At 42.5% G+C, this 19,735-nt stretch overlaps 1 protein-coding gene across 18 annotated transcripts in view; it reads left to right on the top strand.

Moving 5' to 3' along the window:
• The window catches only part of EPB41 (erythrocyte membrane protein band 4.1), a 228,181-nt gene that overhangs the window by 105,986 nt on the left and 102,460 nt on the right, over positions 1–19,735 (top strand). Inside the window, exon 1 of one of the 18 annotated variants that reach the window (XM_068269171.1) lies at positions 10,560–10,587. The exons of 16 other annotated variants lie outside the window; for them this stretch is intronic. The gene's annotated coding sequence lies outside the window, so the exon portion shown is untranslated. Of the gene's footprint in view, positions 1–10,559; positions 10,588–10,656; positions 10,750–19,735 lie in introns of those variants that run through there. One more of the 18 variants, XM_068269170.1, reaches the window with a different exon arrangement.

The raw sequence follows: 19,735 nt of genomic DNA, 5'->3' as shown, positions 1-19,735 counted from the left end.
CTTTCTTTTGGCTTTTTTTGTTGTTTTATTCGCTCAAACTAACAAAACTGGTCCAATGGATTTTAACAAAGTACAGCATTTATGTAGTAAGGATGTGGACGCTCCCAATGTCACTGTGTGTGTGTGTGTGTGTGTGTGTGTGTGTGTGTGTGTGTGTGTGTGTGTGTGTGTGTGTGTGTGTGTTTGTATACACGCACTCCACTGGGGCAAGACCCATGCAGTGCACATCGGTGCTAATAACCCACTCCTCTTGATGGATGACTGAGGCCCTGGTTTTGTTGTCATGCAGAGAGGAGTCACAGGATGTGTATATTCTTTGTCCTCACACCATCTTTCATTTCAGCATTGACAAATGTGGGCAATGATGATTCCAGTGCAAATGTGCATGTCACTCTGATGTCCATTGCCCTGACAATCTCCATAAACAGCAGCTGTGAATTGAGGAGCAATTACCCAGATTTCCAACCTTTTTTTTTTTTTTAATTACAATAGATAAGTTCATGATAACCATATATTATCTGTTATTGTAGTAAAATTGTTTGTTTCCGTACACTGAATTCACCATCAAAGCTAAAAAAAAAATCCAACTAGCCAATTTGTCTTGTTTTGTTATTGGATTATTGAATGAGTGGATAGTGATGCAGGGCAGCCTTTATTAGCAAGAGCTTGCTGTACCTATGAGAGTTCTGCTTGTGCCTGGAGACCTGCTCTTTGGTGGCATGGGCAGCACTCAGACTCCTAGCATGTCTAAACTCCCTTGATATTGGATATATGGTAATATTCCAGCTATAAAGTTGTCAGTCAGCTGATTAGAGTATCTGATGGGGTTACTTGTCCATATGCTGCACTGACCCCAACCACACACACACACGCGCGTTTATTCTTTGTTTCCTTTATGGGAGCAGGTGTTGTTCTGCAAGTATATGCTAATGTGTAATGTTGTTAATTTATGACTAATATGTCCGTGTGACTTTTTTTTTTTTTTTCCCTTTAATAGTGAAAGAGCTATCTAAAAATGAAAAGGAAAAAAAAAATCCTTACCTCTGGGTAAGAATACACTATTGTATAATGTGCCAAACAATTGATTATCTCTCTGAAATAAAATCAATTGTGGTACACTACAGCCAGGGCTTTGGAGTCGGTACAAAAATTCACCAACTCCGACTCCTCAGTTTAGGATTTTACCAAATTCGACTCTAACTCCTCGACTCTGACTCCTCTAATTTGCATATTACAATCTTGTTGATTGAAAGTATGTAACATGAAATTTGTCTCTTAACTGCCAACGCTTAGGAATTTTAAAAGACGACTGAAGTGAGAAGGCTATGTAGACTGACATATTTATTCGCTTTAGTCATAGACTAAAACTAGTCCTTGGTAAGAGTACTTGTAAAAGGTACAGACCGGAACAAAGAACATCTCTCAGGCCCTAGGCAATGTAACTGTGGGTATATGTAAGAGTGATGTGCAGGTACTCTGCAGGAGAATGAGGGGATTCTTTCTCTATTACACATTCTACATGCACAATCTGAACCAGGTTTATGGGTGATAGACAACACCTCTGTGTTCAATGTGCACAACATTCTCAGTGGATTCCCTGCAGCTCTGGGGGAAGTGCATATGTAGAGTATAGTACTACTGTGTAACAAAGTAAACCTGAGACAGATGAAATTAAAGTTTTATACATACCTGGGGCTTCCTCAAGCCCCCTTTAGGCTAATCAGTCCCTCGCTGTCCTTCTTCGCCACCTGCGTTTCTGCTATGAGTCCAGGAACTGGAGCCAGTCTGGCGTATTGTGCATGCATACACACTTCGCCGCCGGGAGCGTACTACACCTGCGCAGCACTATTGCGCAGGTGCAGAATGCTCCTGGATGTAGGAGGCGGAGCAGCATGCGGCCGGACTTCGCTTACTGGCTAAATTACCGAGACTCCTAGCAGAAGATCCAGGTGGTGGAGGAGGACAGCGAGGGACTGATTGGCCTGAAGGTGGCTGGAGGAAGCCCCAGGTAAGTATAAAACTTTTTTCTTTTCATCCGTCTCAGGAACCCTTTAATTCGTAGTCACCAAACCATATTTTAACAACCTATCAAATTATTTGATTTCATGAGCAAAGAGAGTGCATACATTTGCATAAATCGCCATCAACACAGAATTATTTCCATCTCATTAACCATCTCTATTAGTGACATAGCTACACATCAGGCTGTATTCTTACAGCATGGATGTTATTTCGTATATATAAGAGATTCCTGTGTACACATCATGTATACTGTACAGTCACAATCGGATATGTATATCTGACTTTAAAAATACGGGGACTGCTTTATCGAAGCAGCACAAGTAACTAATTTTGATTGGTTTATTTTATTTTTGTGGACTAAGCACAACTATTACTGTATGTATAAATTATTTATGATGACTATTATCTGAGAAATAGAACATTTTATCATATTTTCTATTTTAATTACAGTTTTTAAATTCATTAAATTTAGATTACATTGCAGGATCTGGCAGCGCACTACCTGGCATGGGTCAAGTGATCCTAATGCACTTTTATTGACAGTACACTCTTAATTATGAATGAGGTGTGGGCAGATTAATATGGAATTCAGGAGTCAGGCTATTCATTCCAGAGCTAGCTGCATTGAATAAACTTGATTAGCTTAAACAAAATTTTCAAATAAAGCCCAACTAAATCCAGAATTAAGCAAGTAATATTCTGATAGCAATCAGGATTCTAAGTGAATGTAAACAGCGTGTAGAAGCAAAGTGGTGAACAGAATACCTGCTTCACTGGCCAAATGAATTAGCTAACACTGCAGATTGCTTTCTCTCCTCTCTAGAGTCAGCTAGTAGCAGGGGGTCAACCAACTGTGACCATGTGACTCCCAAAGTAGTAGAAATAGATGACGGACTGCATTTTCCCAGCATCCCTGCATTACAGTAGAAGCCATTGTCTATATGAGGTGCCAAGCATTGTAGTCAAGAGAAATAGCAGCAAAAACAATTTTTCTAGGTAACCTTTAAAGTCAATGGGAATCGATTTAAAAAAAAAAAAAAAAAAAAAAATCAGCCAGATACTTAGAGAGGGAAGGCTCTGGGTCCTATAGAGCCTTCCTGCTCCTCCCACGGTCCCCATGTTTCAGCGCTGCCTCCACTGGTAGCGGTATTCAACTGAATTGGTCAAATACTGCTTCTCTGCCGCCAAAGGAGTCTTCAGAAGTCTTCGGGAGCCCAACTGCTCTTGAAGACTTCCGAAGTCCCCTGCAGCGGTGGATTGAAACTGGGAGCCAGTGCTTACCAGAGAGGAGCAGGGAGGCTCTATAGGACAACCTTCTCTCTCCTTAGGTAAGTATTTGGCAGATTTTTTTTTCTTTTTATCGATTCCTGTTGACTTTAAATTTTACACAAGGCAGCATGACTGCTTTTAGAATTTGTTTTGCACTATTAAGTTTGAGTTTAGTTTAGCTCAAACTGCTTCCTACAAATTGGACATTTTTGAACGTCCTATTTGTGCACCTTTAGTGCAAGTAGGGCATTTACAGTAAATGTCAATTCTGCTAAAGTCCATGTGTGCCATTTCTACTCTTCAACCCATGGCATGAAGTTGTATGTTTTTAGAATTTTATAAAACTCACAACTTGTAAATATATTTTATGAACCATACAGCTCTTCTGTGGTGTGGATAAAATCTACACTACTTTTTTTACATATGCTTGGTAATTTCAGTATTAGTATGCAATAATCAGTCACAACATTAAATCCATTAACAGTTGATGGGACAACCATTGAATAACTTGTCAGTCATACAGCTGTGGCTAGATAGTGTACTGGTTAAGGGCTCTGCCTCTGACACAGGAGACCAGTGCTCGAATCTCTGCTTTTCCTGTTCTGGCGAAGGCTTCATAGCCGAAAGCTTACTGCAATTTATTTATTTATTGTATTTATAAAGCGCTAACATATTACGCAGTGCTGGACAATAAATAGGGATACATACAATATTTAGGGGTGACATACAGCAAAATGACAATACCTAAATACAAGAAAGAACAGATCATGCAGCACAGTATGAGTACAAGGTAATGCTTAGTCACTGAAGGGGAGCATGGAGATTAGGCAAGTTAGGTTCACTCAGATGCATAGCATGGGTTCACAGTAATGGAGGTGCATGATCAGGTAGGACACAAAAGGAGGAGGACCCTGCCCAAAGGCTTATAATCTAGAGGGAGAGGTAAGGACACGGAAGGTAGGGGACCAGAGTTCAGCTGTGGGTTTAGAGCACTTGTGAAGGGTAGTAGGCCAGAGTGAGTGAAAAGGTAAGTTTTGAGGGCTTTCTTGAAGATGTTGAAGGAGGGGGCTGCCCTAATGGGTGGAGGTAGGGAGTTCCATAGTGTTGGAAGCAGCTCTTGAGAAGTCCTGGAGGCGTGCATGGGACTGGGTGATGCGGGGGGGCGGTTAGGCGAAGTTCATTGGAAGAGCGGAGTGAGCGGCTAGGTGTGTACCTCCTGAGTAAGATCGGAAATGTAGGTTGGACAGGTTTTGTGCACAGATTTGTAGGTCAGACACAGTATCATGAATCTGATTCTGGACTGGATAGGAAGCCAGTGGAAGGATTCAAGGAGGGGATCCGCCGTGGTGGAGCGATGGGAGCAGTGGATAATTCTGGCTGCCGCATTCATGATGGACTGCAGTGGGGCTGTTCGGGTCATAGAGAGACCAGACAGCAGGGCATTGCAGTAGTCAAGGCGGGAAATTATGAGGGCATGGATGAGGAGTTTGGTGGTGGCAGAGGTCAGGAAAGGGCGAATCTTACAGATGTTACGAAGGTGGAAGTTGCAGGACTTTGTGAGGTTTTGGATGTGGGGAGTGAAGGAGAGTGCGGAGTCCAGGGTGACACCCAGACAGCGGGCTTGAGAGGTAGGGTGAATGGTAATGTGGTTAACAGTGACATGCACATCTGGGAGGTTTATGGATGTCCGGGGTGGGAAGATCTTACATTTTGTCTAGGTTTAGTTTTAGGAACCTAGCGGACATCCAGGAGGAGATGGCTGATAGGCAGGAGGAGACCTTGTCCATGGTAGTGGTGGATATGTCAGGGGTGTGGAGGTAGATCTGGGTGTCATCTGCATACAGAGGATAGTTTAAAACCCAAGGAAGAGATAACCTTGCCAATGGAGGATGCAATAAATGGTACCATCCGTATTCAAAACTTCTTGCTGTTCCTGTTCAATAAGCCAGCATCTATTCAGTGAGGAGACCTTGTGCAAGACTCCCTCACACTTATACTGCCTATAGAGCCTGCCCTAGTGGTTGCATCTCTGGCGCTTAGTCCTCCAGGAAAAAAGCGCAGTATAAATGTTCTGTGTCTATATGTTCACATATTTGGCTTAAAGGGAACCAGAGGGCCCAGAAAAAAGATTCTATACGTACCTGGGGCTTCCTCCAGCCCCATACGCACGGATCGCTCCCACGCCGCCGTCCTCCGCTTCTTGGATCCGCCGGTACCGGGTCCCGTCTCTTTCGGCGGACGCGGCCAATTGTCCGCATGAGCAGGGGCTCCCTCCATACCCTTACGCGTGCGGCTGCGCAGTATGCAGCTACACGCGTTCGGGTATCCCGGGAGCCCCTGTGATGCAGACAATTGTCCGCGTGCTGCCGCCGACTGGCCGAAACTACGGGACCCGGTACCGCCGGATACAGAAAGCGGAGGACGGCGGCGTGGGAGCGATCCGTGCGTATGGTGCTGGAGGAAGCCCCAGGTATGTATAGAATCTTTTTTTCTGGGCCCTCTGGTTCCCTTTAAAGTGCACCGTATGTTCTTGAAGAGGATACATTTACAGTAGTAAAAATATCAAGCATAAAGAGCTGAACAATTCTCACTAATTGAGATGACTAGATGGAGTGGGTCTGAGCATCTTCAAAATGACAGGTCTTGTGGGGTATTCTCAATATGTAGTGGTTAGTATCAAATGTGACTTTTACTAAATACAGGGAGTGCAGAATTATTAGGCAAGTTGTATTTTTGAGGAATCATTTTATTATTGAACAACAACCATGTTCTCATTGAACCCAAAAACTCATTAATATCAAAGCTGAATATTTTTGAAAGTAGTTTTTAGTTTGTTTTTAGTTTTAACTATTTTAGGGGGATATCTGTGTGTGCAGGTGACTATTACTGTGCATAATTATTAGGCAACTTAATAAAAAACAAATATAAACCCATTTCAATTATTTATTTTTACCAGTGAAACCAATATAACATCTCAACATTCACAAATATACATTTCTGACATTCAAAAACAAAACAAATCAGTGACCAATATAGCCACCTTTCTTTGCAAGGACACTCAAAAGCCTGCCATCCATGGATTCTGTCAGTGTTTTGATCTGTTCACCATCAACATTGCGTGCAGCAGCAACCACAGCCTCCCAGACACTGTTCAGAGAGGTGTACTGTTTTCCCTCCTTGTAAATCTCACATTTTATGATGGACCACAGTTCTCAATGGGGTTCAGATCTGGTGGACAAGGCGGCCATGTCATTAGTTTTTCTTCTTTTATACCCTCTCTTGCCAGCCACGCTGTGGAGTACTTGGACGAGTGTGATGGAGCATTGTCCTGCATGAAAATCATGTTTTTCTTGAAGGATGCAGACTTCTTCCTGTACCACTGCTTGAAGAAGGTGTCTTCCAGAAACTGGCAGTAGGACTGGGAGTTGAGCTTGACTCCATCCTCAACCCGAAAAGGCCCCACAAGCTCATCTTTGATGATACCAGCCCAAACCAGTACTCCACCTTCACCTTGCTGGCGTCTGAGTCGAACTGGAGCTCTCTGCCCTTTACCAATCCAGTCACGGGCCCATCCATCTGGCCCATCAAGACTCTCTCATTTCATCAATCCATAAAACCTTAGAAAAATCAGTCTTGAGATATTTCTTGGCCCAGTCTTGACGTTTCAGCTTGTGTGTCTTGTTCAGTGGTGGTCGTCTTTCAGCCTTTCTTACCTTGGCCATGTCTCTGAGTATTGCACACCTTGTGCTTTTGGGCACTCCAGTGATGTTGCAGCTCTGAAATATGGCTAAACTGGTGGCAAGTGGCATCTTGGCAGCTGCACGCTTGACTTTTCTCAGTTATTTTGCGCCTTGGTTTTTCCACACGCTTCTTGCGACCCTGTTGACTATTTTGAATGAAACGCTTGATTGTTCGATGATCACGCTTCAGAAGCTTTGCAATTTTAAGAGTGCTGCATCCCTCTGCAAGATATCTAACTATTTTTGACTTTTCTGAGCCTGTCAAGTCCTTCTTTTGACCCATTTTGCCAAAGGAAAGGAAGTTGCCTAATAATTATGCACACCTGATATAGGGTGTTGATGTCATTAGACCACACCCCTTCTCATTACAGAGATGCACATCACCTAATATGCTTAATTGGTAGTAGGCTTTCGAGCCTATACAGCTTGGCGTAAGACAACATGCATAAAGAGGATGATGTGGTCAAAATACTCATTTGCCTAATAATTCTGTACTCCCTGTAGTTTCAAAAGTGAAAAAGACATACAGGAGGAGCCCCAAAAACATGTTATTCGCCTCCTGTATGTCCTTTCAGCTTCGGTTAACCCATTCGTTGGGGTGTTCGCCACTACACTTTGAGTGGAGTGCGAAATTTTCTAGGAGCTGCGACGACTGGTTGACTACAAAAGACTGAGTGGAGATGGTGCTGCTCCACATGCATATATGAGTGGTTGCATCTAATGGCAACTCACGTTTGTTAGTATATACTCTAGCTTTTATACCCTTGGCCCTCTTTCTGGCAATATTACGCAATAGCGAGCTTCTGGCGTCTGTGTGTCTTTTTTTTGTCTTCACCAGTCAGTATCAAAAGTGAGCTGCTATTATGGTTATGTGCCTCTGCAGTTTGATCCTACTAGAAAGCTACTGTATTACAAACTGATGAAAAACTTAAGGCTGGTCATTAGGTAAAAGTGTTGAAACACTGAACACACAAATACTTGCAGCATGTTGGGCAGATTAGCTACAAACTAGTCAGAGTTCCCATGCTGATCCCAGACCACCAGCAACAGTGCTTGAACTTACTGGAGAGATCTACCACTGGTTTAGCTTATTCCGCTGAACCAGAGCGTGTCAGTGCTACTTCACAAGCACAGTGCGGTGAAGTTCTGGAGGATGCAGCACTGGAACAACGATGTGGATGGGGAAAAGGGGGGGGGGGGATATTTAACTTTATTTGCAAACTGAGTGCTTGAAAAAGAAGTCTGACACTCTGAAACCTTGCTGCTTATTTGTCCAGAATGTCTTTTATGTAATGAAGAGCATCCTCCTTCGTAAGTCTAGGCGGGAATTAGAGGGCACTGTAAATTTGAGCCAGTATAATGGCCAGCACTATGAGGGGCTACTAAATAGGTCAAAAAAAATATATGGAGACAGGGTACACTATATAGCCAGACCTGTAAATGATGGCACTTTGTAGGGCAGTTACATAGAATGGAGACCTGTAATGAAACACAAGAGGTTAACCCTTTCTGTGCTCCCATGATACAAGTAAGTAACCACTTTGCAGAATCTCAGCAACCGTTCTATAAGCTGTAAGGGCTCAAACCCACTAGAAGCCTTTTCTAAGCGCTAGTGATTTGAAAAGCTCTTGCTAATGCAATGCTATGCAGGTTTTTTTTATAATATCACATCGCTCAAGTGGGATCACACCCATAGCATTACATTAGCAAGAGCTTTTCAAATCACAAGTGCTTTGAAATGGCTTAGTAATGTACTGCTAGTGGGTTCCAGGCCTAACAAGGACATTTCTTTTTTTTTTTTAAAGGTGGTTATGCTGTTGCTTATTTTTTTAGATTTGTTATCTTTTAGAGCCGAGAAGTTCTGAGTATAGGTCTGCTTTAAAATTATTTTGTATACAAGTTGGAATCCGAAAAAGTATAATATAGAGATGCATATTAAAATAAAAGATTGTATTAGCCAATAGATGTAGCATTCTTATTTAAAACTTTGTTTTAACTGATGGCTACAGCACTCAACTACTTGAAAGATAGTAGTTAGGACCGTGCAGGGAAGCTGGAAAGGAAATTCAGGATAGGCTCTGCAATGAAATGACTGTCAATGAAGACATTTCAATGTCACGTAGCAGGAAAGGAAAAAATATGTTTATATCACTAACTGCCATGTCAACAAAATCTGAGATGCCTTTTCTAAGAGACCTTTCTATAACAGGCCATTTCATCACATGATTTATTTTGGCATAATGATCTTATATTCTCACTATGCATCATTTGTGTTTACGCACAACCACAGGAGATTATTGTCAAAGTCGATCCAGTGGGTTGGAAATTGTAATCAACTTGGCTATTCATCTCTACTGATAAAGCACAGATGATACTGTCCCTGGGCAATCATGTCAAATCCCTGGTTGTATACTGAACAGTAGATGTGCATTTTAGATGAACAGAGACCCTTTGAATTTGAAACTCTCGTGTGCATGTCTAGCTGTAGCCTTCCCTTACATTTATAGCGGGATGTTAAAAGTCCATTTGACTTTACATGTATTCTATCAGTGAACTACTTGACTGACAATGCTGCACTTTCTGTAGCTGCTAACACTGAAATAATTGTTGTTATTGCCTTAGGTGAAAACCTAGCATGAGTGCAGTTGTCCTACAGTGAGGGTGAGAACTTTGCTGGTGATCTGCTTCTTTGGATCTCATTCCGCCAGCCAATGTTGTTGTGTTGTAGTTCCTACAGCAGGACTTTTCCACTTTCTCCAGACTTTTCCGTAGAACAGAGCGAGCTCTCAGCCAATAGTCCAGAAATGTTTCTGTACAGCTCTTTCCTAAACTTTTACCTGAAACAATCGCTTGGCTGTAATTTCACATATGAATTTGCATGCAGGAAGCAGACTGGAATTGCACGAATGGAACCACTAAGTAGTTGATTGATAAGCCATAATGACTACATATACCATGAATGGGATGCTGACATTTTTTTTTCAAGACATTTGGGCTGTGTCTTCACTTGCCCAAGGACAAGTTTGTTAACTGACCTGCTGATATAATCTTCTTTCAAAGCAGATAAGGAAAGGGAAAAGTAGTCTAAAGCCTCATCTACACGCGTAGATGAGGATCCGATCCGGCAGCTCGATTAGCTGCCGGATCGCCTCTTCCGCGTCCCCGCGCGTACCTTCCGCGTCCCCGCCGGCGCCACTTAGCTTCCGCTCTATTCCCTGCCATTGTCCCCTTGCTGGGAACGAGCAGGGAATCGGCGGTAGCAAGATCCGACCTGTCGGATCCTATCAATCGAGCCGCATCAGTGGCTCGATTGATAAGCCACATCGCCGCCTCATCTACCCGTATAGATGAGGCTTTATGCCTGGTACACCCAATGAAATTTATTTTGAGATCAGTACTGCTCAGAATCGATTGGAAACAGATTAGATTTGTTGGAAATTTCAGGCAATCTGATGGGAAGATTGTACTGTGTGCACCAGGCATTAGGGTGCTTTCCCACTAAATCAGTTGCTGTCAGTTATAATTGAACTGACAACTGATGCGCAGCCCAGGTGAAGTAAGTGTCCATGGTTTCCTATGGCTCAGTTTACATCTACACATTTTGACTGAAAGCTTCTTCACAATCCAGTGCTGCAGAACAACTGATCAGTTACAACACAATGGTTTTTCATCGTTCAGTGTGAAAGATGCCTAAAACTGAATTGCAATAACATTTATGGTAACTTGAGGGAGATTTTAATCCTATGCTTCTTTAAGTATGGTGTATTTCCATGAGAATTTGTTAGAATTTCTATAAGAATTTGTTAGAATGCATGATCACTTAAATTGGCTAGCCCAATCACCAAGCAGTAGAATGTTGTCATTATTGCAAGTAAGCATGTTCTATGTCATCTGTCTTGTTTTGAAAAGCAAAGCATGCAAAATGGAATGTTTATTTTCAATGTACGAGGAGTCTTACAAATACGTGTGCGCGCATGAGGGGGAGGAATAATCAGAGGCAGTGGGGAGAGGAGGAGATCTGCAGAGATTGACACAGCAAGAGGCAGAGCTACTGCACACAACTCTAGCTCTCCTGGGCAGCAAATTCTACGACCTGCAAAGTTGTGGAACTTTGCAGGTTTATTTCAGGGGTATAAATACCTTGTTTTGCTTAGGAATGTGGCGAATTAGCTTGGATTCACAGGATGAACATGTCTGAAGAGGAAAATAAAGTAAGACACTTCAGTGTCTCTTTAAGCGTATAGCATCTTGAAAAAATGTAATCCACTGCTGCGCTTGCGCAATTGTCGATTTAATGTGAGTTGAATGCTCCTATTCATCACAATACACGACATGGTGGATCCGGAAAACTTCTGACCATTGCTGGCAACTGTCCGTTTGAACCAGCCCTTATTCCTAGAAATGTATTTTCCATTTTTCTTTTTAGCGATATGTCTGATTGCCTAAATACATTTTCTCACCTGTACAGGTGGTATTGAAACTTTTTTTTTTTTTTTTTAACCAAAAAAAAAATGAATTTTGCTTCCGATTTCTCTGTTACTCATACCTGAAGGTTTTTTTTTTTTGTTTTTTTCTTACCATTGTTTTAATTTTTTAACTTAACTATGTTTTTAACTAAAAGGTATCAAAGATATTTTGCGGATCAGACCCAGACCTATACTGTGCAAACGGAACGGACGCGAATGGATCCAATGTTAATCTATGGGACCGTACACGTCTGTCCGGATAAGTTGTCTACATTTTGGTCCCCGGATCGAAAAAATGCTGCAGGTCCTAATTTTCCAGACAGTTTCTTCCTGCGGACTTAAAACTGAAGGTTTTGCAGGGCAATAGGAACTAATAGAAAACGGAACTTAACAACACACTGGCTATAAAAATGGTCCTTTCTAGCTGCTTCCTGTGTACTCTCTATGGTACAGTGGCCATCTTGGCTTGTTTGGCACATGGGCCTAGCAGTGCTGCAGGAGTGGGATCCATCCCAGTTCATTGATTTCTGTAAAGAGATGGAAGATATCAGGCCATACAGCATCTAGGACCTAAATGTCCAAGTGCAGGGGCAACCTTTCAAGGAGTAGAGGGTGCACCCACCATTTTCTGTGAAGAGCAGGCCTCCGTCCCACATAGTAGTAGGTGAAAATTTAAAACGAGGCTATTCCAAGCCAGAAGCTGTAGAAATACACTGTATTCATTGTCCAAACAGCAAGCTCTCTCCTCAACAATGACCACAATGTATTTACAGATCATTCAGAGCTCTGGGGTATATATAGCGATCTTTAATGCTAATTTTAGAACTTTACCTTTAAACCGGAAACTGACACAAAATGTATGCAAAACGGATACAACCGGAACTGAAATGTACCGGAAACGAATTTAAACCGGTCCGCAACGGATCTGTTGGAACAGTTTTGTCACAAAATGCTAATGTGAACCGGGCCTAACTTAGAGGCAGAGAATCAGCAGGATAGCCAGGCAACTGATATTGTTTAAAAGGAAATAAATGTCAGCCTCCATAGTCCTTTCGCTTCAGTTGTCCTTTAAGGTATGGACCTTAAACAAGCATGCAGATCAGATGTCTATGACAAATCTGACAAGATTAGCTGCATGCTTGTTTCAGGTGTGTGATTTAGACCCTACTGACCAGAAACATCAGCAGGACTTCCAGGCAACTGGTATTGTTTAAAAGGAAATAAATATGGCAGCTTCCATAGGTCTCACACCTCGGACTCCTTTTTTAAGAAATTCTAAGTTGTAAGAGTTCTGCATTTATTGTTGTACTTCCATCAATACAAAACAAAGGTTAGGTTTGTGGACTGTTCTGATCAAACTGTCTTCATCACAGTGTTCCTTTACACTTCCAGAAGTGACCTCTCAGAATGTTAAAACAATTTGGAATGAACATGTGGATTTTCATTCTTCCACATTGTGCTTCTTGCTGCAGGCTGTGTTCATTTAGTTGTGGCTGCTGGAGCAGGTCAATAGTAGCCTTGAATATTTGTGTGCTCATAAATAATGTAGAGAGCTTCCAAGATTTGCTTCTGTCTGCTGTTATTTTTAGCACAGTCATATCAGTGTAGCTCACAATATATCTGTATGGATTCTTATATGTTCATGGTATTCAGCGTTCATCTGTATTTCCATCCTTGTATACAGTCCATTTCCTCTAAACATTTATGTTTGGATCCACTTTTTAAGTGGCAGTCAGTACCTTTTAAAAACGTCATGTCTATCTGATAGATTTATTGTTTTTCTCCAGTACATTCTGTACAGTGTGACTTGCGGGCAGAGATGGATTAAGGTGTAATGGGGCCCTAGGCAAGGTAGTAGATTTGGGGCCCACTTGTGGTCCTGTTGGTAAGCTGACGTGAAGAGAGGTCAGAGGAGATGGCAGGTGGGCCCCTTGACACCCAATAGGACCCAAGCACCTGTCTAGGTTGCCTGGTGGATAATCCTGCTATGCTTGTGGATAATCACGCCGTGCAGTGCAGGTGTATATAATACACAGTCAAGACTATCATTTTGGGCTGTCGGAGAGTAGAATCTAGCATGTGTTTTCAGACAGCTAAACAAGAGAATGTAGTCTTGTTTTGTCTTCCAGGCTGCAGGAAGCTGCTTGCTTGTTTTCTGCCTTTCATCCCTCTACCCTTTCCAATTAAACAGCACACATTGTTAGGTGTAGAGGGAGATGCATGGGTTTTCTCCTACATCCAAAAAGCACAGCGAAGTCAATTGCTTCACTCCATATATCGAGGTAACATCTAGCGATTTTTGCAGGCCGACTGATCATCTGACTCAATATTCTTATCAAAGAGAACTCTGTCCTGCAACATGTCCGCCCCATCAATGATTCGAAATCGTTTGAAAGCATTCATTGGATATCTATGAAAATCTTGGTCACGTGCTCAATCACGTGCACGGTGGTAACAGCCTTTGATAATGCGACAACCGTCAGGCCCCTGGCCGGTGCCCCCCCCCCCCCCCCCCCCAAAGTGTAAAACTTGTACTGAATAGGACCGTGCTATGCTGTGCACCAAAATACATACTTACTGATGTGCATTAGAGCAGTGCCCAAGTTGGAACATTAAAAAGCTCATCTTTGACTTAAAAAGAACCCGAGGTGGGTTTGAAGAATATTATCTGCATACAGAGGCAGGATCTGCCTATACAGCCCAGCCTCTGTTGCTATCCCAAACCCCCCTAAGGTCCCCCTGCACTCTGCAATCCCTCATAAATCACAGCCACGCTGCTGACAAACAGCTTGTCAGAGCTGGCTGTGTTTATCTCTATAGTGTCAGTCTGCTGCTCTCCCCGCCTCCTGCAGAACTCCAGTCCCCGCCTGCATCCCTTCCCTCCCTGCTGATTGGAGGGAAGGGACGGGGGCAGGGACCGGAGCTATGCAGGAGGCGGGGGAGCAGCTGAGACTGACACTACAGATGTAAACACAGCCTCACAACATTTATGAGGGATTGCAGAGTGCAGGGGGACCTTAGTGGGGTTTGGGATAGCAACAGAGGCTGGGCTGTATAGGCAGATCCAGCCTCTGTATGCAGATAACATTCTTTAAACACACCTCGGGTTCTCTTTAAGTACGTCATACTTAGTGAGAGCAGCACAGCATTAGGAACATTAAAAAAAGGCTGAGTATGACATGTAGTTGTGGATGTACTGTACTGAATGACATGCATAGTTTAACCTCCCTGGCGTTCTGATTAATTTCGCCGCACGGCCACGGGAGGTTTTTTTTTTGCCTAATTTTTTTTTCTAACATGTAGCTACCCTAGCGCTAGCTACATGCTCCCCCCCCCCCCCTCCCTGCGGCGTCCGCCCAGCCCCTCCGATCGCCGCCGGCGCATAATCCCAACAGGAAATCCCGTTCTGAACGGGATTTCCTGTATGGGCTTCCCCCGTCGCCATAGCGATGATCGCGTTGACGTCGTAACGTCAGGGGGAGTCCCGATCCTCCCCATAGTGCAGGCTGCGCAAGGGGTCTGTGGGGGCGGCCCTCTTTCGCGGCGGATCGGCAGCGAGCGGCGGCGATCAGAACAAACACGCAGCTAGCAAAGTGCTAGCTGCGTGTTTGAAAAAAAAAAAGTATGCAAGTCGGCCCAGCAGGTCCTGAGCAATTCTCCGTGGCGGCATAGCCCGTGCTCAGCTCGAGATTTCCGCCAAGTACGGTAGGTTAAAGTGACACTGAAGCAAAAAAAAAAAAAAAAAAGTATGATGAATTGTATGTGTAGTATGGATAATTAATAGAACATTAGTAGCAATCTAAAACAAAAATTTATTTTCAGTTCTATAGCTTTTTCTTTTATAACAGTGCATCATTTTCTTATATTTGCCATTTACAAACTACACTCTGTATTTTAAACTATTTAACAGCACAGCTAAAGATCCTTTGGACTTTCCTGCAGTAATGAAAAGCTAAAGTGTGCTCAGAGCTTTAGTGTGAGCAGGCCATATTATAGGTGTACATTGAGTCAGGATATGTATCAAAACTCTTTACTCTTAAGTTTTGCTTGTTCTCAAAAGGAAGTTGGTAGGTTGTGTGAATTACAGGGAAGATTGAGAACGCCTGGCAGTCTCTGGAAAATTTGCTCAAACCCTTCAAGGTTCATGAAAGCAATTTTTGTGTAAATTAAGCACATACTATGCTTATACAGTATGTCATATTTGCCTGTCAGTAGATTCTGATTCCACACTCTTGTGATTTATGGTACGTACACACCTGCGATAACGATCGTTCGTTAGGAACGATAGTTCCGCGACGAACGATAGTTGGACGAGCAGAGCAGTAAATGCAAATTAGGCAACTGAGAATGTAACGCAGCGATTGTTATTGCAGAAACGAACGATCAGTGAAGAATGGTTGCGTGCGCACACGGATATGACGTAATTAATGTTTTACAAAACATTTGGATTAACAGCAAGATTGATGTTTTTGTTTTTTTTTTCAAAATTCTCACACAACGATCGTTACCAAACACAATACACCAGAAATACGTAGGTTCCAGCTATATGCGCAGTTGCGCACTACATTCTGTAACGATCGTTCTCGCACGATTGCTGTACACACCTTTCTTTAACAGCGATGATCGCGCGATAGGATCGAACTTGTTGGAAAATTCGCTCGTGCAATGATTGCACTTTCCTCGCTCTCCTTAACGATCGCTTCTGATCGCGACGGAAAGAACTTTATGCAATTGTCGGACGAGCGATCGTTAATTGGTGTTTACGAATGATCGTTATCGCAAGTGTGTACGCAGCATTACTTTCCTTCTGGTAATGCAGAACTAAATTATACCAGTACTTCTTATTTCAACACTAAAGTTTTTGTCTTGTAAACTCCTCCCCAGTTCTTCTAATTCTCCACTGTTTGCCAGTAAGTAGAGACTCAAGACACTCTAGTTCATCCTTGCACACAAGATTCGAATAGGGGACAATGTTAATCAATTTTAATTTTTACTATAACTGCACAGATCTCTGGGTCATGTGGCTGATTTTTTTTCTAAGTCACTTATCTGTAACAAACAATAGAGCTGCCTATGAGAGTTCTTTTCTGGACAAGATCAACTCTCCGTTCATAGGAAAGCACAGGCTGGTGCACCTCCCAGCTATTCCTAACTGTGTTCTGTTGGTCATGACAGGAGAGAGGGAAGAGTTTGAACAACTCATAGCAGTTTGGACCCGCCAAACAGTATCTTGACACCATAAATCCAGACAGGCAGGTAATAAAAATGAGTAATATTTTATGTACAAAACTTTGTGCATTGCAAATTATGATATATTCCAAACAATATGCATTAAAGCAGTTTTAAACTATGACGAAATATTCAATAAAAATGTGTTTTCCTACTTTTTATATCCCATACAATTATCATATTTGCTTTTGTGCACAAGTATTAATATTCATTTAGAAATTATAAGTTCCCAAAGTTCAGTTTATTTACTTTGAAAGCTGCTGGTGCATTTTATTCATAACTGTTGTATTTCTATTGTAAATGCAGCCATCAGTGATTTCTGACCTGTGTTTCACTTCAGGACTCATTAGCAGAAGTTTCTGCACAGTCAGAGAATGTTTACTTAGTTGTCAAGTGAAGAATGTAAACACAAAATAAGGTTATCCCCAGTTCAGATGTGGCTGCCCTTGCAGGAGAAAAAGTCAGTCCAGTGATTTAACCCTTTGAATGCTGTTTTTAAAAAAAATAATAATAATAATAAATGTGTTAGTATATTATATGCTGTAAATAACCTTTTAGAGCAAAGAAGAAATGCTGGGTTTCATTCCACTTTAAATACATGAACCTGAACTAGGTCTTCAAGATCTGTCAGTATGCAAACATTCAAATGCTTAACTGAGGTCCTAGATACCTGGAGAAACTTTACAGAAAAACACACATACTTCACTCTACAAACAAATTTAACTTGATGACACTCAGGATCTACTTTTAAACAAGATGCACAAGCTTTTTTCAGTTGCAACCTCGTTGGAACTTCCCATGGTCAGTCAGAGAGGCTCCATCACTGGGCATCTTCAAGAGACATCTAAAAACTCCATTGTTTTTTGGCAGCAAACTACTGATATCTTACTACAGATCACCGTACCTGACCTGGGCAACCATAACATCCTCTTCATTGTTGGCCTACCAGCTTACACAGTGGCCCCAGTCCAATCCATTCTGAACTTGTTTTATTGTGCTCTTGTTGCCTGACTCTCAGTTCCTCCACAGACATCCCTCACAGAATCCTATTCAGACTTCTAATTTGGACATAGAGTATTTTTTACAGTCTGACCCACTCCACACTTTAACATGTTTTCATTCGTTTCCAAATGCCATCCCAATTACAGTCTCTGCTCTACACATTGCCTTCTCCTATTCTTATCCTTCTAGAATGTATTGTCAGTTCAGACAATAATCCTCAATCTTCATCAAACAGCTCTGCTTGTTGGGGGGAAATGGTGACACTGGACTTTACCCATCAACACTCTGGTTTTAGCTGTCAGCATCATCATTTGTAGGAATGATGCAAAGCTGCATGCATGGTCATATGCTTTTATGGAAGATAAATCCTAGACTGAGCTATCATTGACCATCTCACAGCCCTAAATATTCTGTTTTCTCACAGGATGTTTTCACACCTTAACTACATATGTATTCAGCATGTACCAAGGCAAAGAATACTAAATGTAGGTTTAAAAAAAATCTTACAAATGAGGTAAAAAAAATATTTCCTATTGAATTGGGGCATGTGTCTGTAACGAGGCTATTCTCACTCCTCCATACAGGACTTCTTGGCTTCTTGTACTGCCTACTGCATCACATTCATTACTCGGAGACCCTTGAAACTTGAAGCACTCACTTTAGAACATGTCTGTTCAGGCAAGCATATAATCTCAGTTAGGATATTTTGTTCAGTCTCTGATTAAGCCTTGCTTCTTCCTGCACAATATTGCAAACATCCCTGTTATAAAGCTTATTCCACTCTCTTACCTCTTGTTCTTTCTACATCCCTATCGATTGTAAAGGACAGGGTTCTCTTCTCTGCTGGCATATATTTCTGCTGTACACACATACACGTTGGTAATACTTCTGGTTATGTATTTGTACTGCCATGTATGTACCTTACGTTATTTAGTATATAGTACTGTACAAGATGATGGTGCTTTATCATTATCATGCTGAAAAACCCACACCGGTTGATGCAGGAGTGGCAGGGGACAGTAGTGAAAGCTCGGCTTCTTTTCTCCTTCCATTCTATGCTCCCATACTCCCTTGGTAGCATCCACCAGATGCCAACTCCCTCTCTTCCCCCTGCATGTCCAGACAACTAAAGGGGGAGTGTTTTACACTGGAAGGGGGCAGGAAGCTGTGCTTAACTGAAGAGGAGATAAAGATTAGAGATGGTAAATGAGATGCCAATAGTTCCGATGTAATGCCTGATTGTGCTGCCCGGAAGCTCCCTTCCACACTAGTAGTAGCACGCATGCTCAGTGTGAAGTTAATGATGCTCCTGGAGGTAAAATACTAATTATCTTCACTTCCACACCTCTTACACTCCCCAAATTTTTAGGGTAGGGAGGGGACCCCTCGAACCATCTCTATACCAAATTGCAGCCCCCGAGATTCGCTGGTTCCCGAGGAAATTCTGTAATCTATCTCGGCAACCAGCGGGTCTCGGGGGCTGCAATTTGGCATAGAGGTCGTTCTGGGGGTTTCCTTCCCTACCCTGAAAATTTGGGGAGTGTAAGAGGTGTGGGAGCGGAGATCTTTAGTATTTTACCTCCAGCAGCATCATTAAATAGGAAATGTGGCCGCACAGTCTCCTACTGCGCATGCGGGGCAGCGCAAATCAACAGGCAGCATAATCGGACACAACACCGGCATGCTTGCAATTGCATTTACCTTGCAATTGGGACAGTCAAAATTCTCAGGAAGTGCATTTCACTGGCTCGTGTCCAAGCTGCATACAGTTTATGCAGGAATATTAGCATCTACAGAGGGGCTGCAGCACACAACAGGAAAACAGTGACAGGGGCTCTTGGTTACGCTTTAACACGCTTAAGCTCACCAACTGCGCCAAAGTGTCCCCAATCTGGTGAGTCCTACTCTACCATTCAAAATGCCAGTTTTTATAAGCAGTCTAGTGGGAACTAATCCAAACACCCAAAAGTCAACTAGATGGGGAAAAAGGAAATAATATAAGGAAAA

Source organism: Hyperolius riggenbachi, chromosome 2 (genome assembly GCF_040937935.1).
Source record: "Hyperolius riggenbachi isolate aHypRig1 chromosome 2, aHypRig1.pri, whole genome shotgun sequence".
NCBI lineage: Eukaryota > Metazoa > Chordata > Amphibia > Anura > Hyperoliidae > Hyperolius > Hyperolius riggenbachi.
The sequence above is the reverse complement of the archived record's forward strand: the minus strand, read 5'-3'. Positions and strand labels throughout refer to the sequence as shown.